This window comes from Eptesicus fuscus, chromosome 4 (assembly GCF_027574615.1).
Source record: "Eptesicus fuscus isolate TK198812 chromosome 4, DD_ASM_mEF_20220401, whole genome shotgun sequence".
Lineage (NCBI taxonomy): Eukaryota > Metazoa > Chordata > Mammalia > Chiroptera > Vespertilionidae > Eptesicus > Eptesicus fuscus.
The window spans coordinates 44,251,391-44,277,935 of record NC_072476.1 but is presented as its reverse complement, the minus strand read 5'-3'; the positions used below and the strand labels follow the sequence as shown (position 1 = coordinate 44,277,935).

The window sequence follows — 26,545 nt, the reverse complement described above, 5'->3', positions numbered from 1 at the left end:
TGTTCAGAGGAACAGAATTTCAGTTAGTGTTGTTAGATGTGCTTTTACTTGCAACAACAGTTTGTGATGTTTTTGTCTGTTATTTAACCTGTTATATAATAAGTTAGACTATACTACTTAAAAGCTGCTTTTCATGTACTTATATTAATCTTGAAGTTGCCAGGATTTTTTTATGGAAGTCATTCATAACAAAAAGTAACATTTTCAATTATGTGTTCTGTAAGGCAAGCACACTTTTTCTTCATTATATAGTCATAAGCCTATTTTTCTTCATTATCTATATATATATATCTAATCTAATAATAGACAAATATGCAAATTGACTGCACCTTCGCTACACCTAAGCCACGCCCACCAGCCAAGCCACGCCCACCAGCCAATCAGGACGAGTATGCAAATTACCCCAACAAAGATGGCGGCTAATTTGCTTATCAAGACAGCGTCGAAAGAAGCCAAGAGCTGTAGAAGGGAGTAAAGCTTCGAAGAAGCAAGCAAGCCAGGGCGGGGGGGTGGAGAAGGGAGGAGTGAAGTCAGGGCCAGGGCCGGGGGCGAAGGGATAAACAGGCGGGCTGGTGGAGAAGGCGGGGCGGGTGACAAGGGCGGAGCGGAGGCGGGGCCGGGGGCGAAGGGAAAAGCAGGCGGGCTGGAGGAGAAGGCGGGCTGGAGGAGAAGGCGGGCTGGAGGAGAAGGCGGGGCGGGTGACAAGGGAGGAGCGGAGGCGGGGTAGAGTGCAGCAGGAAATCCTATTGCAGGATTTTTCCTGCAATGGGAACGCTAGTATATATATAAAGCCTAAGTAACCATTATAACCGGTCGCTATGACATGCACTGACCACCAGGGGGCAGACGCTCAACGTAGGAGCTGCCCCTTGGTGGTCAGTGTGCTCCCACAGCCAACCTCCTGTGGCCTGCCAACCTCCCGAGGTCCCTCCCCCTGGCTGGCTGGCCACCCTCCTATGGTCCCTCTCCCCCCAACCCCAGACTGGGCGAGATGGCCCCGATCACCGGCCAGGCCGAGGGACACCACCCATGCACGAATTCGTGCACCGGGTCTCTAGTGTATTCATAATGACATTTTGGTCAACGACAGACCGCCTATACGATGGTGGTACAACACATAGCCTAGGTGTGTAGTTCCACCTAAGGTGTGTCTGTGCACTCTGTGATGTTTGTTCAAGGATGAAATCACCAAAAGACACAGTTCTCAGAATGTATCCCTGATGTTAAGCAGACATGACCATGACTGCACCAAAACAATGAGCCCACCTCTGGAAGTGAGAACAAACAGCATTGCTTCCTTCAGCGTTTTGCAGTGGAGTGTAACTGTGATGACCTGGGCACACATTACGCAGCAGGTCTGCTTCCTACAGCTGCAGGTGACACTGGGTTGCTTTTGCAGTTTGTGTTTGCTTTTGGTCTCTCGCCTGGAATGTGTGTCACATTCCTGATTCTCAGGCTGGTGAAGATCTGTCGACTATTGTGTAGGCACATAAACTGACATGCTTTGAAAAGCATTCTCTCTGCTTTGCCATCTGAGAACAAAACAAATCATTGAGAGTCATTGCTTGTAAGAATCGTCTCACCCCTGCAGCGGTGCTGGGCAGCGTGCAGAGCGCCTTCCATACTCGGAGGTTATACTCCAAAGAAATGGCTCCCAGGATGGTAACCGTGTGACTTTCATTTCAGTGCATCTCAGCCGTTCCTCTGATGCTGACCCTCAGTCACACATAAATGTAAAATAACTGATGGATTTCCTCCAACATCTTGATTTCACTACTAGAATTAACACCATTTTCATCAGTGGTAGATGCTCAGATGAAATGTTTTATAGGTCTTTAAAGTCCATATACTTTGTTTCAGTTTTTATTTTACTTCTGTCCTACAAGTTTTTAACCTCTTAATTTTTATACACAGTTTTAATTATTTTAGTCATCAGTCATATCAATTATTCTCTCCAAGCTACCTTAAACTAACGCTAGATATAGAAGGCATTATATTGCTTTGTCTGGTTAATTTTTTAGTGTGGTAAGTGTTCTTGAGAATTTTCTGATCTAATTCGTTGTTCTGTTAAGTCCTTCTTCCTGTCTCAAGTTCATCTTGTTCATTTTCTTATGCTAAACTGTGTATTTTTATAAAACTCCTTTTCTTACACTGTAACTTTTTGGTTAGATAAAATATTGGTCTTTTTTATATGCTTTGTCTGATATTTTCTTTAGATATGTGATCGTATTCAACTACTCATTTTCAGGGCATGTAGTTATTATAATAGTAATACATGCATTAGGTGTATTTTTTTTATTTGGGAAAAATATCCATTATCATGCTTCTGATTCACTTTTAAAGTAGGTGAGTATAAAAATTATTATGGTAAAACTGGACTCCATCATCATTATAAACTCCAGCACGGAGGCCGTTTTCTGCCCCTGCCTGTGTGCAGTCACCACCATATCGGAGGTCTCTATCCCTGGATAAATTCCTGCTTCAGGTGTTCACAAAGATCCCCTGATTTGGGGCTATCGCTTCTGTTTCAACTCACTTCTACTGGGAGGTACTGGCCCCTTGTCATACTCTCACATCGAGGAGAAATGAACTCCCCCATCATTCCCACATGTCACTTTACTCTCTCTCTCTCTCTCTCTCTCTCTCTCTCTCTCTCTCTCTCTCTCTCTCTCTCACACACACACACACAGAACCATGATTTGGCAAGATAAGGGGTGGGGCATGCAGCTGCACTAGACTCTTGCCCAAGATTCCCTCTTTGCTTGTAATCAGGCATCCCTCGTATTTCACAGAGACTGATGTTGTGTATGCATGTGCTACATAACTAATTTCAAGAGAGAGAGAAAAAAAAAAACTTGGCCCAAACTATCATTTTTGTTTCTGCCTTGGCAGTTTATTCTCATCAGACTGGCACCAGTACCAGCCAACAACTTCTACTTCAGATCAGCATCTTTTGGCACTTAGATGACAGTATATTTATTTCTGTATGGCTGAATGCAGACAGAAAAAAGTCCTGTGCAAATAAAATTTTCCATTAGCAGCACTGAACTTTTGTACCACAAACTTCGCAAAGCTCTCGATCCATCCCAAAACAATAAAACTCACAGTTATGATAGTATTAATGATTATGTTGATGACAACGTAAGCAACTTATAGGGAAGATTGTTTTGCCCCACTTGATACTAATTGGGGCCAAATAAAGGAGGCAGGTCTGGACCATGTCTTTGTCAGGCTGGGAATGCAAGGTACCATTCATGTGGATCATTAATGATGAGTGGTGGGGGTGGAGGGTAAACACAAAAACAGTTGAATCACAAGCTGGCCTGGCTACACAAAATGCTAATTAGTGATGATCACTGTGTCCGTGCACTTTAAACTGATGAGAACAGATACTGCACTTGATCTTAGCCAAAAGGCCGAGAAGCGATGTCCGTGCTCTTTAAATATTCAAAATCAGAATTCAAATTAATACCACAGGCCTTTAATCTAAATCTGTTGTGTTTGCTTTCAGAAGTCCTATTATATCTATTGTGTGGGGTGCAAGGGACAAGGTACAGTCACCAAAATGATTATTACTTATTTTTAAATGATAACTAGAATCCAAGGACATTTGAAAGTAATATTCTTAAAAGGCATCAACTCCAGACTAACATGACTAAATAAAGGGTTAATTACTGTGCATGTTCCTGTGCTAAGAGGCCACCCACACAAGTTCATCCCATCAGTACCAAGCTCATCTTATTGTCATTACAAGTTCAAATGCTAATTAACAGTTAGAGTGAACTTGGTAACATCTTACACATGAATTGGTATCTAGGGCAGAAGAAAATCTTAAGTTCTTTAAGATGCTTTATTTACCCGGTTAAGAGGTCTCATATGCAGAAGCACATGTCATATCTTGGTAAATGCATTGGTGGTTACCCATGCATTTTCTTCCCCATGTTTTCTGAGGATCCAGTCACTGCTGCTGAGAGGGTAGCCTGGAGAGCCATCAAAAATTAGAATCTCTTTCTATCCCCTCTTCATTTGAGATGCAGGAATTGGTTTGGGATTTTTAAGACTTTGCATAGGGAGTTTGAGATCATCATTTCTCATATCCTTCACAGTTGTTATTTGCTAACCAAATCATCTAGGAGCCACCCACTGAAGCTGCTACCATAACTGATCAATATTCTGGTATTTAATAATCAGAGATCTGGACACTTCTTTGGGAAATAACCTATCTTCCAAAGGACACTCAGCATTTGCTCTTGCCTCTTCTTGGATTTTATTTCTTCCCCAGGAGACCCCTCCCCAACCTCTTTATATGCAGACATCATTTTTGATAGCCTTTTTAAAGGACTCCGAGTGTCCCTTTATCTTTCATTAATATGGTTCAGAAAAAACTTGTTTTCTCCCCTCTCATTTACCTCAGACTACAGGGAATTTGAAAAGCAAAATGGGTTCATGCATCTAATGTATCAAAGAAACTAAAAGTAAAACAAATAAAAACAAAATTAAAAAATCAAATAAAGAGGCAAATATCACACTACTAGGTTTCCAAAATAATATGGATTTATTTGAAAATGAATGACCATTTGCAGATACTAGCAGATTAGGGCAGACCTTGTGGGGGTTGTCATCATTTTAAACTATGAATAAAGCTGATTCCTGTGCCACGCTTGGAGGACCAGGAACGGCACAGGGAGCGAGAGTGAGGGCAGTAGGGTCTCCTCTGTTCAGGCTACTTGTTCAGTCTCCATGTCTTCATTTCCCGGGACTGGCAACCACTTCCACTACCTCCAGCAGCTGCGGCTCTAGCACCACTTGACCCCTGTCCCTGTTAGTTTTTGTCCTTTTGGAGACAGCATCGTTTCCCATTTGGAAGCCTGAAATTCTGTGCCTGCATTTCTGTTTGAGTGCTCACAAAGCCCAAGCAGCAAATCATGAACTGGAAGGGTTTTCCCCCCTAAGTTCAGAAAATACTAACTCTTCTGTGTCAAGAACATGTCAGTTTCATCTTTCAGCTACAATGGGATGATGACTGGTTTTTCTGATATGACTCTGAATTCCTTTAATTCATAGAGGTGCTGTTTTTCTATTTCATAACTACCTAAATTTTCCCTGATGTGTTTTGCAAATCTCTCACAAGACCCCTTGGCTCAGTAAAACCCCCTCCTTCTCCTGCTCCCTCCTATGTAGCAGCAGGTGAGCAAAATGACCCGGTTCAGGGGGACGGGGGGGTTCTTTATCATCTGACACCCCACTACTTTACCTCTCATGAGGGTAGTCTTCAAAACTGTAGAGATGTCTCAATTTTTTGTTTTTCTCTTGGTCTAGTTCCTACGGAAAATACGATCTTCTTCCTGAATAATTCTCATTTCTCTTGAAACATAACAGGCTATACAGAAATGCCCACTAATATAAAAAGCTTAACATCTAAGCTTGTTACAGTTTTAAATAAGGCCAAGAGTATCATTTTTTAATTCAGAGTGAGTGGTCCAGACTGATTAGCACGTGATACTTGCTAGATCTTCTCCAGAGGTTTATAATCTGACTGGTTTCCTGGCTTTGCAGGGCTGCTTAGCCCAGATTAGGTAGCAGAAATATACTCCCACATGCTGATAGGAGTTAGTGCTCGAAGAAGACAAAGTAAATGGGACCATATGATAAGACCAGTATGCATTTAGATAATGTGTCAAGCCTCCATGTTCTTGATTAGGTCTCTAATATGGTTCAATCTATGCCCAAACTAGCCCTCTTCACGCTCATGGCAGACTCCACAGCTTCTCCCTTCTGCTTTACTTCTTCATTTAATTCTTTAATCTTTTGGGCAGCTCTTAAAATACATTTGACAGACCTTTGATTATATGGCAGACTAAATGAACCTTGATAGCAATAGGAAAAAAAGAATGCTCTTTGCTCCCTAATGTTTCCAAGAAATAACCAGTACTGGGAAGGCTGGTCATGGACAAGTCTTTCTTTCAGCAACATATTTACACTTCTGGTTTATTGCTGTGGAAGGCACTCCTTCCAACTGTTATCACAATGGGTGGTCCTTCTTTCACAGAGTTGGTTTCTGGGATTGCTAAGAAATCGCCTTCCCAGTCCTCCTTCCCAGCCCGGGGTCAGGCACAGCCTAGTTGGCAGTTTCCTCATATGGTTCTTAGGAGAGGCCTCCAGTGACGCTCAGATTGGCTTCTGCCTGCCAAACAGGGCTGAGATCATTATATCAAAATGTTATTACAAAGACAAAAACAGATTTGTAATTACTGTGATATCACCATTTCTGGTCAATGTTTCTCTAGGTTGGTGTTTATTGCTTTTAGACTTTGGCCTAAAAGGTTGAAGTGGCAGAGGGCTTACCTGCAGCCCCACCCTTCACTGTTACAGGAAACTTGGTTGTTCTGGAAAATGGCAGCCCACGTAGAGACAAGGACCCACCTACTCTCTCTCTGTAGGCGTGGAGATGCCATTCGGGAGTGGCAGCAATATGCGCTGAACAGAAGCATCTATCCGTCCTGCCATCTACATGGCCCCATCCAGGTGGGCCATCCATCCAAATGCAGGGGTGATGGCAGAAATCCTCATTTGCCTTTTAGAGTCACGAGCTATCTCCTATCTCGTGAGGCTGTTGCGATGAGTCAGTTTGTTTTTAAAGGGCTGTAAAGCATTTTGAAAGCAGGAAGCTTTAATAAAACGTGGCAAATCGTTTCACTAATAAGTACATGCTAGAAACCAAGGGCAGAGTCTTGGTTTTGAAACCTGACAATAGCCATAATCCTAAAGGCCACTGAGATTAGTGTCGCTCTTCTTATCATCCAGATCTTGTCTCAGCTCCATTTGCCCACGTGGCCTTGAGGCTATTAGGCAAATATTAGGCTTCTGTGACACCACAGGTTACAAGCATGTCAGGGTGCAAGTTAACTTCCCGAGACACTTTGATTGCTTTACATCTTCAGAGATAAACTACCAACAGATACCACATCCCTACAGTGTTGTTAGCTAGCTTTCTAAAAATAGCTGTCCTCTTCCTAAGACAACCCCATGTCTGCACCCCACACCCTAAGTGGGTCCTCTTATCTCATGTCCATATGTATGCCAATCACCAACCCCCTTATTAAAATGCAGATTCACCTCCAGTCCTTCTAGCCCGGGGCCTGAGCATCTGCATTTCCAGTAAGCTCTCAGGTGATGCTAAAGCTGTTGGTTGGTGGGCCACACTTCAGGAGCAAGGCTTTAGATCACTTGTCAAGCCGGATAAGGCTGTAACTACGTAACTGCTGGGAACTCTTCCCTGGAGCCAGCTGACCTCCCGGACTGCCTGGAAAGCCCCGCATACTCATTATACAGATCCTCATCTAACCCCGCCTCCAGTGAACAGGTCAGCACCAGGGGAAATGCAGCTCTCAAAACAGATGCTGAACACTATGCTGAGGCCGCCCATTTTCCCTGAGGCCACCTCCTCGCACTTCGGCCATTCCCACCTCTTTTTATTACTCATTATTGCGAGTCTGAGCAAACACAAGCTTCAGCCTGATAAGCAGTCAACCGACTTTTCCATAAATATAGATTCTCATGAAAAACAAAAAGGAAAAGGAACATAATGGAGAGGTGTTATATATTCAATTTATTTTCGGTTCCAAACCTATTTTTTCCCTTAGGCTTGTGGCCTGATTTCCATTTAGTCATCCTGTTTGCTCTTTGCATCAGTTTTTCCTGCTATTATAGGAAAACTTTAAAAGGATTTTTAAAAATCTATTATCCTTAGGGAAAAAAAAAATCTGTCCTTTTATTCTAGTGCCTTAAAGAAATGGTAGGTGATTCTGGGCATGTGCACTAAGTGTCCTAAGAGGTGTAGCTCTGAAAAACCTCACCATCAATGTTATGGAAAGATTAGCTTTGATCCTTTTCTTCCAGATCACCCTAAGTGGACTCCCAGCCAAGGCATGAGTGTGCTAAACCTTCTAAATGTATCTACATTTATATTTGTTTACTTTTCAATATTCAAACATATGAAATGAACTCCTAAAATGCCAGCAAACTGGGTGTGTGTCTGTTGTTAGAACATAGTGGTTTTATATATATTGTTAAGATGAAAAGGGCTTTGTTTCCCAAAGTATGTATCTTTTTTTCTCATTACTTAACTATTTAATTAATGTCTCTTTAAGTAATGTGCTGATTAAGAAAAAAATCATATCTATTAAGGAAGCTTCTAAAGCAGAAGCTTTTATTTCATAACAGGATTACTAAGAAGTGAGCATTAAGGCTGGCTAATAATGTCTTTGGATCTAAACCAGGAGAAAATCCAATGATGTAAACTGCTATATGTCTGGTACTTAATAAAAGAAGCCGAATGATCCCTTGAGTCAACACCCGTGAATGTAAAGCATTCTGCAAATAAGGAGGGAACATGATCAGCACGATTAATCAAGGTATATTATACCCAGAACCTTGCAATCCGTAAGCTACTCTTTGAGAGTGGCTCAAGTGCTTTTAGGGGCTACTAATGAATGCTGTCTCCAAAGTGCTGAGCCTTATCCCCGGACATGCCTCTGTGCGGGGAACTCTGGCTCCTGGCTACCATGGTGATTGTGTAAGGCCATCCACCCTACCACTTACATTCACACCTGCAGACAGGGATGTCGGGCAGCCCTGGAACCTCATTGCCTAGTTTGGATTTGACGTGTCTTGAACTGGTTTCAGAGCTCTGTGGGCCTCAACACAGCGGGGCACTACAGAATAGCAAGGGCCAGTTATAACGCCTGCACCCCCTTGACAGCTTTCTCTTTTCTTTCTTCTTTTCCATACTTGAGATTTGATTTATGGACCTTAATGCTTGCTTCCAGGGAGGACTGGCACTCCCCCGACCCTGTCCATTTAGCTGCCATGTCCCAGTCAGCTCAACAGTGGTTCTCAAGGCCCATGGTGTGCTTCAGTGAATATCGCATTTCGTGTTACACTGGAGCAGAAAACTTGCTTTGGGGTGAATGGAGGGAAGTTTCAAGCTCTTGCCATGGAGGACAGAAAGTACGTGTTATTTTATACAGACAACTTTGCAGGTGGTTCTGGAAGATTGCAAGGGCTGCTAATATATCCCTGGGATTTTGATGGTCAAGAATATAAAGCAGGCCTCCTAGCATTTGCGTTACATTGAAAGCTCTTTTTTAATTTATAGTCTATAAATATAATGGTGTATACCATGCAAAATCTACTGTTGTGCTTAGGTAATACATTTTTCATTGATGTAATTTGTTCAGCTGGAGGGTTTAAGATGTTTCAGTACAAAACTGAGGCCAGGAACAAACAGATCTTGCCCACAGATTATACCAAATGAGCAGAAGGTATAAGACAACTTTATTCTCTTTGCTTGTACGGCTCCAATTCACCTTAAAACAGTGCTCTTCACAAGAGTTCCATTCCGTAAACCATAATGGATAATCAAAAAGGTTTTGTCATTATCCAGAAACATTTTACACTCTGTTCTTACATGAATGCTGCCCTGGAAACTAAGGGAACCGTGGGATAGGTCTGGCCTTCTCTGCCTGCAATTTTTTACTTCTAGAAAGAAGTGTACAATAGCTGAAGCATGAGCTTGTAGACACAGTATCCAAACCACTAATTTAAAAGTTCTCAGTGCTGGCTAATGGGAAGACCAAATAAGCACTCTCTAGTTCAGGCTCTCAATGAATCAACTAAAAATCAAAATCATCATAAACAAACAACAAAATGGACCCGATAAATCATCTCGAATGTGTCTCTGAAAATTAGGGGGGGAGGGGGAGGGAATCACATACTAAATTCCCTTAATAAAGCCAAGAACCTATTAAGAGATTACTTTACAAGCCTCTACCATTTGAGGGCTGAATCAAAACATAAATTTCTCTTGGGCCTGGCTGATGTGGCTCAGTGGTTGAGCATCAACCCCTGGACCAGGAGGTCAGGGTTCAATTCCCTGTCAGAGCACATGCCCAGGTTGTGGGCTTGATCCCCAGTAAGGGGCGTGCAGGAGGCACTCGATTGATGATTCTCTCTCATCAATGTTTCTCTCTCTCTCTCCCTCTCTCTTCCTCTCTCTGAAATCAATAAAAACATATTTTTTTAAAATTTTCTCTTGGATTCTGGGAGGTTGGCCTTAATAATGGTTTAAGTTCTGTTTTGTACCTCCCATAGCATATGTAGATCTCAGATACTAGAACTCAATTCAGGCTAAAGCCTGGAGAGATAAGAAGCAGAAGGATCGGGATGATTATGTTTATCTCCTGGAAAAGACTGGAGTCCCATGAACCCCTCAGGACATAGGGGAGGAGTAGGATAGGGAGACGGCACACGGGGGCAGCTCCAGCCGTGGCCCTCAGTGACTCAGTGCTGCCCATCCTCTGATTGGGGGTTAGGGCGGCTCCTTTTCTTTTCACCTCGGCCAGCACTGACCAGTGAAACCAAAAGTAAACAGAAATGGAAACTGCAGATGTGGGGAAAAAAAGATTTCATTTATAATGTTATTTATAATAGGTGAGAAACTACACCCTCCTCTTCTAATGAAGCATAAATATCCAATTATAGTTAACAGAATGCGCCTTGTGAGTACTTTCCTAGTAATAGCAGGAATGCAGTAAACCATTTATGCAAAATTCATGAGAGTGTTCCCCCATATCATTACATTATACGTTTGCAGAGCTTTGAGTGGTACACAAACAATGATCAGAAGGCTCAACAAGTATCCGTGCACTATCAAACACCTCTGCCAAAGGCCAGTGCTCTTTTGAGGGCAGGTGACAGCACTTACTCAGTTGGCTGGGATGTGTTCCACTGCTCATAGGCCTTCTAAATGGGCATCTTAAGATCATGGTTAAGTCAGTGATGGGTCCTTACCTTGTACAGACAGAAAATAAGGGACTGTATCTCTTCTGGGTTTGAATGAAACAGGGTTGGTGGGTAAAGAGTTTATTCTTTTTAGAGGCATTTTAAGCCATTGTCATTTTAAAATGTAAGTATTATAAATATCCCTCAATTATTTCAGGTCATTAATTTCCATAATATTTTATTTTATGGCTCCTTCTAAGCCTCCTTGGTTTTATTTTAAAAGCAAAATAAATATATCTACCGAAGGTCACAAATTTCACGCTGTCAGCAATGTCTGGGTTATTTTAAGAAAGGAGAGATTACTAAGAGAATGATCCTCTCAGAGGTTATCTGACACCATTACTCCACCTTTTAGTTCTTGAACTTGAAACCAGCTCTGTGAAATAATACTCTAAATGTGCTAATGTTAACAATATCTACTGATACAGAGAACCCCCATGTCAGTTAAAGCCTAGCTTGAAAGCTGGCCTTTAACAGGGTTTACTGAATCACAGCAGAAGCAAAGATGAGATGGAAGGAGAGATTTTCTCAAATGACCAGCTTCCCAAGGCCCTTTTAGCAGGTGCCCAGCAGACACCTCTGTGCCCTGTGGTCTGAAGACCTCCCACAGCAGCCCAGTGCTCTGTATCTAACAGTGAGAACAGTGCCTGAGGTTACCTGGGGCTTTACGATGCATAAAACGCAGCATTTGGTGTGCACCAAAACCTTGGGATAAAAGCTTGGCTCTCTAAATCATCTCGCACATGAAGAATGCTCTTTTCAGAACCATTAATGAAAACAGAGGTTCCCAAAATTCACTGACCATCAGAGTCACCTGAAGGACATCTGATGCCTGTAGATTCCCAGCCTCAGCGCTGAAGATAGGTCTTTGGCAACCCATTATCCCAAATAGCTTCATGCCTGCAATTCTCACCCTTAAGGACAGAAATCCAACACTGTCAAAAGAGGACTTGGGTTAGCAGGTCACACTGAGTGCAAAGATATTAGAGTATAGTATGTTCTTGGGGACCTGGAAGGTGAATGGCTTTGTAGAATTCATAAAACATCACCTTGATGAGATACAGGCCATGACCAAAGAGAACATGGGTAGGAAATACCTGAAGGGGTAGGTGGAGAAGGGGTGATAACCAGGAACTTTGGGTGTAGAGGTGTCAGAATGATCAGGTAGGCAACAAAAGCCAAATTTGATCATGTTACAATTCAAGTGTAGAATCAGTTCTAATGATATTCTACACACACACACACACTCACACACTTTGCAACTTATGCCTCATCAGCATGCTTACATGAACAAATGGTTTTGGGGAAAAGAGTAAAAACAGAAAATACATATCTAGTGTTTACTATGTAATAGTCCCTTAAGGCAATTTATGCACATTGATTTATTTAATCCTCACAGCAACCCTGTGAGGCAGACACTATAGCTATTCGGTTTTACAAAGAAGGAAACTGAGGCACAGGAGGTTAGGTAGTTTGCCTGTGTCAGAGGCAAGTGAGTGGTGAACTTTGGATTTGAATCCAGGCTCCCGCCTCTCTGCAGGGTACACATGGTTCTGTTTGCTAATGTCGTTTCGCTCCCACCCACCCTTAAGTTTTGACCTGGTCATTGAATTCAGATAGAAGAGGTATCTCAGAGGATGTAATCACAACAAGCTTGCTCTATTAGTTTCCTGTTTGCAATTAAACGCAGACATGCTACAACAACAACATCAATAATCCCACTAAGGAATTAGAATGCCGGGACTGACAACCTAAAGTATCAGGAGCCATCAACTTTCTGACAGCCAGGGGAAGGCTTTAAAGGTTCCTGCCTGATGTTTCCACAAGGACTCTGCTAAGGGTCGGTCACAGGATCCTGTCCATAGATCCTGACTCAGTTTTCTGTATTCATCTGAACAAACGGTGACCGCAGAAAATGTAGGCATGCCAACCACTGCCCACATGTCACTGGCCCCAGTCAGAGTTACCGATGAAACTGGAGAGCACTGTGAGGCCAGCCGTGGCCTTTGTGCCTACTCTTCAATATCTCCCAGACAGTGTAAAAGTATTGTGTCCATTGCCTAAGGCTTCCTCTGACGTTCACATTTCTTTTTAAAAAGGGATTTTGTAGCCAATCGTCCTTTTCAGCGTGTTTTAGTTTTGCCACAACATTTAGGCAAAATGACAAGAACACATAACTTTACACTGACTATCTTTTCACTCAAGAGGAGAGTGTTTCTTTTCTTTTTTCCAAACCAGGGCAAAGGTAGGTGCCGTGATGTAGCACCTAAAACAGCTTTGAAAAGCCTTGCACTAATTACTTGGTCACGCTGTGGGTCAGTTAATGATTTGGTACTAAATGAAATCCTCCAAGGTGGGGCCCATTCGGATGATGCTCTGCGCCATCTCTCAGCACAGCTGCTGGAAGCCCTGGAGTGAGTGAGGGCAGCCAGCTTCCGCCTAGGCAGAGCAGTAGGCCCCATCCTCTCTACTGGCAGGGGCGTTCACGGCGCCAGTCAGCCTCTGAACCTGCGACTGCAGATCGGGTTCTCTCTCAACCCTTAAATCAGTGGGAGATGATTACTCACACTTACACTTACTTACAGGAAGTGTTTTAATGGGGCAATTTTACAAAAATCCAATAGAAAATTATTTCATAAGTGGTGCCACATGTTGCCAGATGTGACAGAAATGAAAATATTTTCATTCAACCATTGCCAAAATATGCTAGAAAGTTAAAAAAATAAAACGTTAATGTGGATTGGGTGTAGACGTAGATAGGCAATGATGGAGACCCTGTCTCCAGAGGAGAGCGGTTCCCTGCATAGACACGGGTCCAGGAGGAGTTGGCTGTGCTCCAGAGGACATTCATTCATTCCCAAGATCACCAATCCCTGCCAATCACCACAGAACACTTCTCCACTTGGAAAATGGGGACAATATTACTAATTCGCAAAATGCTTTGAAAACTATGGATTAAAAAATTAAGTATATATTGTACATTGAAATAGCATACAGGGAGGGGCAAAAAATAGGTTTACAGTTGTGAGTGCATGAAACAGTTGATTCTTGTATTATGATTTATTAATTGTATTATTTTTGATAGGAACAACTGTAAACCTACTTTTGCCCCACCCTGTAGATATAACTTGGTACCAGGCCTAGTTTTGTGCCTGTGTTGGGAAACTTCTATAAATAATGCTCACTTTAAAGACAGTCATCTTGCTTACCTTTAAGCGCTTGAAAATCCACCCAGTATAATTTTACCCGAATTTCTTATCAGCTTCAGTGTAACCCCTGTAGGAAGACCACTTCTGAACTCCAAGTTCAGTCCCTCAAAGGGATTCAAGCTTCAACACGCCACCACGTCAGCTGCTTTGGCTGATCACGCTTGGTGTCATTAGCGTCTGTTTAATATGGCAGCTGATGCCTTGTGGTCCCTTGCAAATGAGGGAGAGCGGAGCCTGGGAGGGAAGTGAATTCTAATTGCCTGCCGCAGGACTGTGTGGCGCTGACCGTGACAGAGGCCAGTCGGGAAAAGAGGAAAGCTTTAGAGAAGGTCTGTTGTACAGATGAAGTGGAATTCCTAGAACACACTGTGCTATAAAATGAGATTTGGCTCCACAGTGCTGGGAGCAAACAATGGACTCAATAGTACCCAGCACTGGTTGCTGGGCATATTCTAGCTCTTTTAGTCGGGGCTGCCTTTCATTCATGGGAGCAGGAGCCACACTAGAGAATGGGAAGGCGAAATCCTGAGAGTAAAATGTTAGGGGAAAAAATCCAGGGACTTTCAATCAGGATGAATACCATGATTAAGATATCCTCTCACACTCAACGTGAGATAGCTTCAACCAAATCTATAATTTTTTTGGATAAATAACTATAGCAACGACTAGCAAAATATGTCTAGTCCTTCAACTGGGTTAGTATAGTAGTGACTCTTTTTTTTTTTTTAAAGGAAGGTCTGGGTGGAGATGGATTCCCCGCCACCTCCACCCCCACCCCCGCCTTAGGTCTTTATTTCTTGGAAAAGGAGGCTAAAATGAGTGTGGTTGGGAGTGGGGGCTACAGGAGTTTAGAGAGGGTCTCTGTCTGTGCCCTAATCTGTATGTGATCAGAGTCCATGGCAAACAATGAACAATAACATCAGTGAAAATGTAGTAAATCACCTATTATAAAACTATGTCCTGCCTTAGAAAAACATTACTTGTCATTCTCTAAATGGGTAACAGATTCGATTAGTAATAGGCCAGGAGTTGAGAGTTTGTTCCCAACTTGTAAAATTGAGAGAAAGAGAGGGGAGAGCTCCTACTCCAAAAGTGCCCCAGGCACTAAAAAGACAGCTGAAATCAAAGACACTTAATTGTAGCCTTTGCAAGTAGGTGCAAGTCCACCTAATTATGAATGGGGAATTGTCAAACCAGTTTGCCCCTGAAATACTCACTTTAATCTAACTTTGGTTAAACTTTTGAATAAAATTATATTGCAGCTATTACTGATCAATTACAACTAAAAGTCTGACATGAAGCGTATACATTCTGTTTGAGGGTTCACAGGAAGGTAATATGTAATCATTTGTAGGATGTCTCTGCTCAAAGACTACTGCACAGAAACCAAATCCGTGGAGAAAATTCTGCACTTCAAGACTTGGTTGGTGGGGGTCGACCCTTGACTTGCCCACCTTCTTGAAAGGCTTCCGTGGTTAAGCACATGTGCCCAAGCGCGCGCACGCACACACACACACACACACACACACACACACACACACACACACTGAGTATCCCTTTGCAGCGTTTATGTCTGGGAGCCCAGGAACCAGAAGTCCTGGAGGATGGAGAAAGCTCAGCTTCCCAACAAGGCCTCCTCCCTAGGCTGGAGGGGCAGGCATGGGCCTTGAGGTGGTGCAGGCAGATCCAGCCCATTCCCGCCTTTTTTGTTCAGATCATTAGGAAGGTGCCAATTAGCCCCTATTTTCATGAAGGTTTTTGTGTTGTGAACATCTGTCCACTAGCATCTGGCCAGGGCCCAAGTCCATTTCACAGGAAACACCAAACAGCTGTCAGATGGTCCTGAGTTTGGGTGAATTGACCAAATGAACACAATGCTCCCTGCTACTGGGGAGGGGGCCCCATTTCCTATTATCCATCTCTAGATATACACGTTAGCACATTGCCTAACTCCTAACCAGCACCTCCCTCATTTTTGTGAGTTAGGCTTTGCATTGGAGGAAATATTTGGGATGGATAAAGCCAGACTTAATTTGTTTTTTAGCTCGGGAGCTAATGATCCGTTTGGCCTTTGCTTTTCTTTAATTGCCCAACTTCTTTTCTGCCTTCTCATTAGAGCTCAGAGGGTGAGGGCAGGGTCGGAATAGGGTTTTACTTTCCAACCCATCCACCATGCTGTTTTAGTGGTTCAACTCTCAGATGTCGTGAAAAGTGTTTAAAGCCAATTAATCAATTCAACATTTTCAGTTTATTGGTATAAATCATTAATTCCACCTACAACTTAAAAGTTTTTTGTATAAAATACATTTTATACATTGGTTTTGAGTCAGATATTAAGTTAACAGAGATGTTGGGCCCTCTTTGTTAGTGAAAATTTCTGAATATTATGATCCCAAATACAACACTAATTACAATCTAAATTTTACATACAACAGAGTGAGAAAACCCTTAATATCCCTTCAGTTTCCACATCCTCTATTCCCAGAGTCTAGGAAGGCTGCAGTTCAGGGCATTGCCTAAGCCTGATAAACACAGGCTCGTCTGAGCACTAGACCCAACAAAGGCAAATTAAATCTGGAACAAAACCTAGTCACCTCACTCAACACCTTACTTAGCATTTTGGGAATATCTAATAGGATCTAATATAGCTCAATGCACATAGTACTACATACCTACTAAATGTTCCCTAAATAAAGTGAAATGATGAATGATTGATCAATCAGTTATTTTAAATCATGCCCTGACCCACAAAAGAACATGGAGAAGGAGACAGAAGCAGCAGAAAGACTCATCTGGACCGTATTCATCTTGTCATCTTCTTATCTTTTCGGTTCTAACCTACATGCCAAGAACCATACAGCTGGTGACATAACGCATTGAATGTAATCCATTCTATTAGGAGAACTTGGTGTCAAATTGCAACAATCGATTTTTTTTTAATCCTCACCTTGAGAATATTTTTCCATTGATTTTTAGAGAGAGTGGAATACAGAGAGAAATATCGATGTGAGAGAAACACATCAATTGGTTGCCTCCTGGACGCGCTCCAACAAGGACCTGGGCCAGGGAGGAGCCTACAATCAAGGTACGTGCCCTTGACCCAATAGAACCTGGGATCCTTCAGTTCTGTTCACGAGCCAAACCAGCTAGGGAGCAACAACTGATTTTTATTGAGTGCTTACTGTGTACCAGACATCCTTCTGGTCCATAGGTTCTCATTTAGTCATCGGAATCACTTTATGAGGTAGGCACTGTCAGCATTCCCATTATACAGCTGAGGAAAACCAGGCACAGAGAGATTCAGTAACTTTTCCAAGATCTCATGGCCACTAAAATAGGAAACTCTAGAACTCACACTTTTAACTACTGTATCACATCCCCCCCAGAGGAAAAGCTGATTCTCAAGTGTAATTTTGACCATTGGCTTCATTCTCTATGTCCTGCACTCACATGCTCTTAGTTGTTCTTCCTGATCTTAGTTGCAACACGTCAGATAAATCATGTGGCCAGTGAGGCTCAGTGGTTGAGTGTCGACCTAGGAACAGGGATGCCAAGGTTCGATTCCCGGCCTAGGTTGTGGGCTCAATCCCCAATGTGGGGCCTGCAGGAGGCAGCCCATCAATAATTCTCTCTCATCATTGATGTTTCTCTCTCTCTCCCTTCTTCTCTGAAATCAATAAATATATATTTAAAAACAAAAACTTCAGAAAAATCAGCAGCAGCAGTAGCCATTTTTATCAGTTGCTCTGCTGGGAGGAGCTGGATATATGTGGCATGTTGTAACGTTACCTTTGTAATCCACTGAGAATGCCAACATTATACGTGCAAAAAAACAGCTACTGAGTCTGAAATTGACCCTCCACTATTGCAAACTCTGGAGCAAAAGCAGAATTGGCACCAGTGTCAGAAAATACTTAATGCCCACAGTTTGGGCTGCAGTATGTGTTTCTCTTCTTAATAGCTTCAGAGAATAATCTATAAAGGGCTGGAATTTACTCTTTGATGGTTTGGAATAGGATAGTGCATTGAAGTTTGAGACCTCTTCCCTGAGGGCTAATTATATGATAAACTTTGAGGTTGTCTGCTCAGAAATCTCCCACCTGATGGTGATTGAAATATTTTTCTTGACACTTGTAATTTTTATTGAAACTTACTAAACAAGGTCTTTTAGGCTTATTTAGAGAGAGCTTATTTTATCATATATCACTTTTCTGAACACACACACAAAAGAAAGTAAGTGAAATTAATTGGACAATGTAGTCCTAAACCTTCTCCTCCAGTATTTGACTTTGTATTCGGAGTTTGACTTTAAATTGCAGTCATCGCTGTGTTTTTCCTCACACAGTGTAGCAGGTCCTTGAACAGCATGGCTTCCTTATAATGTTGATGTGGTGATTAGCCTATGGTAAAAATGATTTCCTTATACTCATGTCATTTCTCTTAAAGTCGCAGAACCTATCCATGAAATTAAGTGAGGACTTACTACTGTATTATCTGCTGCTATCAGAGCTTTGGTGTTGGACACTCTTAAATTTGTGCACAGCCTTTCAAACCATGAATTATACACTTGTGAACACTGCATTTAGAGACAAGAGTCTAGCTTGCCTGGGTTAGCTGCTGACTTGTTGGTAAATTGTTCTATTATGTTTTTTTACCTTTCATGGGATCTAAACAAAGTGGTTGTGTTGAGATTAAGTAACACTAGAGGGCAGCCTGCAAGTTAGAAAAACAAATGATACTACATCTGTGCAATAATTTGACATCACAACAAGTAATCTACAGTTTACTTTCTCAGCATTATGACACCAACTTAAATATGGCAACCCAACATAAAGGAATCAAATAATTCCTTAATGTTTAATTTTAATGTGCCTTTAAAATAAGACATCAAAGCAAACTATATCATAAAGGTTTTCTCCCTTCCAGAAACCCTCTCAATTTGTGAAAGCTCCCTGAGGATACTTGATGTTTCTAATCCTGCTTTGTTTTACTTCTGTTTTCAACCTCTTTTAAAAATGTAGCACAAACCCTTATTTTATTATAGAATAAGACTTTCCTGTCACAAGTTTTATTTAGAACCCTCTGAAAGAAAACTGCAAAGTGAAGGGTAAATATGTAATACCCATTTTTTTTATTTTAGAATTCTTTTTTAGAGTACAAATGTTATATTCAACAATTAAAGTAACAGGAGGATTCCTTGGGGCAACTGTACAACATCAATAATATCTATGGGGTGGAACATAACCAAGTCTATGATACCTCGATCACCTGTATAATGAAGATCGATTTCTTTCTGAATAAAATATTACTAAACACATTTTTTTCTTCAAAGTTAGCATAATGCAGAAAAAAAAAAAAGGCCTAGCTATCTGCTAACACTGTCTTATTAAATAAACAACACAAGTTAGGTGTTATTTGTGTTTTGTGAATGACATCATCTGTAACATTTCGATTGCTCAAGGCAACTTAAGAGATAAACACCTACATAAATATGCCCAGCACAGGGTGGGGAGGGGCAGGGAGAGACAAACACATGTATATCTAATTTCAGAATTAAAAAACTTGCATAAAGTAAAATAGTTCGGAATGAAAAAAAAAAAAATAGGAGACAGGTGGCTCAACGTATGCCCCGATTCTCATGAGTGAATCATTCGCCCTTGTTCCTTCTGCACTTTCGTAATCAGTTTTTATGGTGCTTTGCTCTTCCTCATCTTCTGCTCATCATGCTATGGTATTAACCTCCCTGATGTTGGAGAAAGTGGTCCCAGCTGTCAGACCAAATGTGACAGTTTAAACACTCTTAATTTCAAATCTTTAGCACTCCTTTCACAGAGCTGGGTGTGAGCACAATGGGATGAGGTCCAAGGCTTTGGTGTTGGGCCTATTATGTGTCATGTAAATAAGGTTTATCATAGCTGTTAAATATTAACTACTTTGGCCCAGCCAGTGTTGCTCAGTGGTTGAACATTGACTACTGAGAAGGTCATGGTTTGATTCCTGGTGTGGAATCAAACTGATTTTTATTAGTTAGTGAAAATTTTGGAGGTGCCAATTAGCCCCTAACTCTAATTGGTTATGGAGTCAAACCCCAGTAGGGGGCAGGTAGGAGGCAGCTGATCAATGATTCTTTCTCATCATTGATGTTTCTATTTCTCTCTCCCTTCCTCTCTGAAATCAATAAAAGTATATTTAAAAATATATATTAACTATTTTTGTCTGTAAACCTGGGTCCTTAACCTGGCCAATGTCCCCACTCTCTGCTTAGTTCCCCAGAGGGGACATCTTGGAACCATTTTTTACTCCTTCCACTCCCTTATCTCACACATCCAACTGGTCCCTAAGTCTTTTATATATATATATATATTTTAAATTTTCAGAGAGGAAGGGTGAGGGGGGGAGAGAGAGAGAGGGAGAGAGAGAGAGAGAGAGAGAGAGAGAGAGAGAGAGAGAGAGAGAGAGAGAAACATCAATGAGAAAGAATCATTAATCAGCTGCCTTCCACACGTCCCACACTGGGGACCAAGCCCTGACTGGGAATCCAACTGCGACCTTCTGGTTCATAGGTCGACACTCAACCACTGAGCCACGTCGGCAGGGCAAGGTCCCTAAGTCTTGACAACTGTATCTTGTAAACACACCCAGAATATGTTCCCCTTTCTACTTGCACTGCTAGCAGATTTGTATTTCTAACACACCTTTGATGATGTCATCAAAAGCATCACCTGCCTACACCTCCAAGTCCCCTCAGTAGAACAGGGCAGAGTCCTCCGCAGGCTGCTCTCAATGCCCCTTTCTGTCCTCAGGGCTTCCACACCACACTACCAGTTCCCGGGAGGCCCCTGGCTGCTCTGGGGCCAAGGCCTTCATTTCCTGCCTCTGGACCTTTGCTCCTGCCTTTCCTAGACCCACTGCTCTTCCTCCCCTGGCCTCCCACCTACTGAAACCTCTCTCATTCTTTAGATGCAACTCAAATGCTTCCTCCCTCACAAAGGCCTGTCTGAGCTCCCAGCTGGACAGAGCTGCTCCTTCCTGTCCTCCTTAGCATCCTCACCACTCTGCTTCTGGGATGGAAAACAGACCTGACACTACAGTGATTTTTTATGTACCCACCCTTCTCGCTAGAATTGGGCCCAATTTCAGGCCTATGGTGAGTACACAATTAATAAATTCTAAACTGGGTCATCACTGTCTCTTTAGTATCTAGAACTTGTCTGACGTAGATGCCAAATACGTATCTGTTGAAGGCTGCTGCCTTCACTAGACCTGGCAGCATGGACCCGAGAGTAAAATGACTTAGTCAGAGGGGAGATCCACTTATGCCGTGCCATACCACGTTATTCCTTGCTAAACACGTGTTTCTGTTTTATAGGCATAAGTTGCAAGCCCCAGGAGGCTACTCCTGCCAGGGTATCTGGCTCAACCTTCTGTCCCTCCAGTTCGACCCTGCACCTCGGCCAAAGTTTCCATCCTCATGTTACTGTTTATTTTTATCCCTACTATAAAACAGGACTAGAATCCCAAATAAAAACAGCCTCCATTTTTCAATTGATCTCCTTTCAGATGACAGGCTCAAGACCCTAAGAGCCTCCGGAGACAATGTTCAGAAATGGCTTTCCACTGAGAAGCAGAAGTCAGGTCCCAGCTGCGCAGAAGCCGCAGGTAAGTCCTTGGAAAGCTACTTTTGTTCCGTAGCAGTATTCAATCTGCATAATAGGCATAACGTAAGAACATTTATGGTTGGAAGGCTGTAATGGTTTTTAAGTATTGAGTGAACAGTGAAATAACATGGAGGAGCACAGAACTCAAGAGTCAGAAGGTTGGGAGCTTTGTCCCAAGCCCTTCCCTTACCAGGTGTTCTCCTAGGCAAATTATTTGACCTCTCTGAACCTCAGTTATCTCATCTTTAAATTGGGTAAAATAATACCTGCCTTGCCTAACCCAGGATGTAATGATATTAAATGAGGCAATGTTTATAGAGTCACTTTGAAAACTATAAACACTTTGGAAATGAGGTCTTTATTATTAATAATAACACTATAAATACTGGTGATGTTGATCATCACCTGTAAGTAAGCCTGATTTCTAAGTCTGATGTGGGGCTCAGCAAGACTCCTTCCAGGTGAACAGCCCTGTGCTGGCACCTCACTATGGAAGCAGCCTATCCTCTCCTTGGGAGGTGCCACCCAGGAAGGTGTGTCTGCACTGTAAACACAGGCACTGGAAAACAATGAAATATGCAAATGAGTTATGATTACTTTTACTAGAACAAGCCCGGGAGTTAAGACTAGATATAGTTGACAACAAGAAAAGATACTGCCCTGCCCTACATTTAAAACCTTTTCAAGTTCTGCTCAGAATTTGCATTTCAATAACAATGTGAGAATGTCAAGCTATTCCCAGTGTTGCGAGGCCTTCTCTCACACACCTGCATGTTGTAGGATCTACACAGGCAATTTTGTTGTCCTTTCATTCTTGGGAATGGATGTGTTTGGGCGATATTAACAGGTCTTCTGTTCGGGACATGACAAAATATAAAAACGAAAGCTCCACCCTCCAAGATATCCCATGAGAATTAATTAATCAACATATTTGACATGTTGAACTTCCTCTCATCACAAATGAGAGGAAACACCTTGTAGATAAAAGTTGACTTTTTAATAGAAAACTGTTTCCTGTACTCCCGAACATCCCTTTAAAAGAAAAACAAATCCAAAAGATGTTTGTTACCTTTTCTCTTGGCTGCATAAGAGACTACTCGGTTCTTTCTACTTTTAACACCAGTAGCCTCTTCTCCTGGCTGGGCAAACATGGGATCATGATGCTGGGTTGACTTTATTAAAAAAGTAAAACCAGCCCTAGCCAGTTTGGCTCAGTGGATAGAGCATCGGCCTGTGGACTGAAGAGTCCCAGGTTCAATTCTGGTCAAGGGCACATGCCAGGGTTGTAGCCTCAATCCCCTGTAGGGGTTGTGCAGGAGGTAGCCAATCAATGATTCTCTCTCATCATTGATGTTTCTCTCTCTCCTTCTCCCTTCCTCTCTGAAATCAATAAAGATATATTAAAAAAAAAAAAAAAGTAAAACCATACTGCATGCACTGGGACAACCATCTTAGAAATTATTTTACATAATCACTACCCTAGAACACAGTACAGCAAACATTACAGATCAATTTAATTTAGGCACTTTCTCCTTAAGATGCTTATAGATCGGTAAGCTTAATTGTAAAAGCAAAGCAATGATAATAAGCACACACTCTACTACACTAGATGAGTTATATGCTATTAGTTTCATCATATAAGCTACAAAATGATTAGTCACGGAAACTCAGTTCTTAAGTTGGACTTAATTTATTATATCTAACTTTCATTAGAGCCTCTAGTTAAAAGTTGAATGTAAATAGTTCCCTAACAATATAATTCATCTTATTGATACTGTTCTAAAACTCATGACACAGGACAAAAGCATTTTCAACAAGATGTGAGACCTGTTTTCCTCCAGGGCCTACCATAGCCCCTGGTCTGTACTTGTCACACTTGATAAATACTTTTGGGCAAAGGCAATAAATACCACATGTTCTACCATCCCCAGCGTATGGCAGCGTTCATTTGAAGGAACTGAGGCACCACTCAAAGTCCCATCCAGTCTTTGGGAGGAATGGCCTTAAATCCAGGTAGAAGCCAGTAAATGTCCCCTATTTTGTAAGTAAATTACTTTAAAATTAAAAATGGTTCAACTGCCATTCCAACATACTCTGCATCTGTATGACCACTGGGGGGGACAATGCATTTTACCACTCAGGGAAGGATGCAGCAAGTCATTCTTCATACACTAAGAACCTAGTGCGGTGTGCATGGCAAGAAAATGGAAGCATGTTCAAGTCACTGCCATTGGAAATGTTCCACCAAAATACATTTTGTGCCTTGGAGGCACAAGAGAAAATCTGTAATCAGAAATCATTAATTAAGGTTAATTAAAGTCCACACTGTATTGAACCGACATCCACACAAAAGTACTGCTTGCTTTTCTTAAGGCTCTATGTGTAGTATCTTGCCTGACCTGACACCCAAGAATAATGCCAATCTGTGACTGTAGAGAGGACAGCAAACTGAATTCACACAAGCTCTTCTTCTCACACCAAAAGCTTCTGATCGGAAATATTAGTCCCACTGTTCTCTCCCCCTCCACCCCGCCCCCTTGCCCTTAAAACAACTAACTTACGAGAATACTGTAAAATGTGCAGGACATATTTTCTTTCCCTGTCAAACAATTGGGGGTCCATAATGCTGAATTTAAAAATGCATGCTTGTTTTGCTTCATGGAGATATTTGAGGGGGACCTGGAGAAGGGCTGGGGGATAATTGCAGCCTATGGGTAAGCCAGACCACATGATCAAAAACTGCTGTGACACTTAAAAGTGTTTCTCCACAAGGAATTCCCGTGCCCAGAAGCCTGGTGAAGCCAGTAGCAATTAAGGGCATGTTATCCTTTTAATTTACTTCAAGTTATTGGCCTCTAAAATCAATCATTTAGTGTGGTTGGGTAAGGGAGGGGGTCAATATAATAGGCACGTGCATTAAACATGCTTGTTGATCTGACACACACACAAAAAATGTGACAGGCTGGATATGGGGAAATTTGAACCAGTTGCTTTGAAGCTCACCCTGAAATGAAAACTAGTCATTTTCTAGCAAAAAATAAAATAAAAAGTGACTATTTTTCTAGATGAGGCCCATTTGTAATGAATGAAAGGTTTTCTTCTTCTGAACCTGCCTGGATTTTCATCTGATGCTTTGCATGTCCTCAATTCAGTGCCATTTGCATCAAGTGTGAGATTGTTTTATTTTACGTTTTAGTCTATGAGGAATTTAATGGCTCAGCTTAGACTGGTAGGAGGAGTCCTTGAAAGTCCACTTGAGGAATGGGGAAGAAAACATTAAGAAGTGCCCCAGCAGTATGTGTTATACAGGCCAAATTTACCTAACAAAGGAAGGCTGCGTTCCACATCACACATGAAGCACATAAATCCAGCTAGTATGTGGGTCTTCCTCTTGCAACAATTTACTTCTCCAAATCTTTTCTTGACTCAGTCATGCAATATATGCACAATTGGAGAGCTTTTCCTAATCAACCCTTAAGTCACAAACCTAAACACAAAATAGCAAAATATTACAATTACAGAAAGGAAAAAAAAAGCTCCTATACTCAAGATTTGACAAAGCAGCAGACCTATGGGCCATTGTTGCAAATACAGCCAAATGGTCTCTAGCTCCTCAGTAATGTGTGTCAAACCTAAAAAAATAAAGGTGAAACCTGAAGGAAAGCACTAAATGTTTGCACTGCCATACCCAGGCAGGGGATACAACACTCCTGAGGTCATTTTATTTATTTAGCAATCTGCAGAGCCAACACCAATTTATGAAGCTGAAATGTTGAGCAAAGTCATGAATGCCCTCATTTACCTCCATATTTATAAATAGTCCTAATGAAGAGTTCACACCCTTGTGCTTTCTCGTCGAAAGATGAAAGTGACATCAGCCCCTGGACTGTAATTTTTTACCAGCAGCACTGAGCAAGAGGCAAATCCTGGAGTAAATATCAGCTGGCTGTGCACATAACAAGGTCCAGAGAGACGCTCTCAGAAGTTGCCTCTTTGAATCCAGCACTGAATTAGAAGAGAAGTGGTTTTCAGTTCTTTCAAGAGCACCGCAACTGCCAACATAACTGCCAGTCTTGCAAGCCCTAGTATATCTCAAACCTTCCCCAAGACACCCCAACACTATCGGAGGCACTGAAACTATGGCAACCGAATAAGAAAGCAGCCTCCATGATTAATAGATGAAGATCCCAGCGACAGCGTCTAGCTGGGGCCATCATTCATGAAGCAAGAAAAATTAGCACAGAATCCATCTCAAAAACCATTAACAAATATTCTTATAAAAATCCACCCAACTGCCATTCGGCTACGGATACTCCAGTTTAGGATGCTGTAAACTATTCGGTTTCCATGGATTGCTCACAATGCTGACATGAGCATGTTCTTAGTAACTCTAATGCTCTCATTTTTAGAATAACTAAAGGCTTAATCTACCAGCTTTCCACCTGGGTATTTGAAGCCTAGGAACTAATGCATACAAACACCAAAATAAGTGAATGAAGTCACGTGGTTCTCGGGGTAAAAAGGAGGAGACACAGTTGGTGGATTGTTGGAATGTTTTTTGTGGAATGCAGTTTTTCATAAAGCATTCCATTTTCGGGAAAGGAACATTCCCACTCACCAGCTCAATCAGTATTCTCTCAGTTTCCTCATTCAAGGACAGCTGGAGTCACTGCAATATTAATGAAAAGATTGAATACTCTCCTTTAAAAAGGGTCAGGAATAAGAAAAAGGAAAGGAGAGTGGATCCATCACAGAAAGCTCGTCTGTAAAAGTCTCATATAACATTAAACCATAACTAATGTAGTATTTCTTCTCAGTCCCCAAAATGGTTATTTT

At 41.9% G+C, this 26,545-nt stretch overlaps 1 protein-coding gene and 1 pseudogene across 1 annotated transcript in view; both read right to left on the bottom strand.

Annotated features, from left to right (window-relative positions):
* The window catches only part of SEMA6A (semaphorin 6A), a 124,781-nt gene that overhangs the window by 89,190 nt on the left and 9,046 nt on the right, over positions 1-26,545 (bottom strand). The window lies entirely within an intron of this gene.
* On the bottom strand, positions 3,286-3,428 carry LOC114232618 (U2 spliceosomal RNA; annotated as a pseudogene).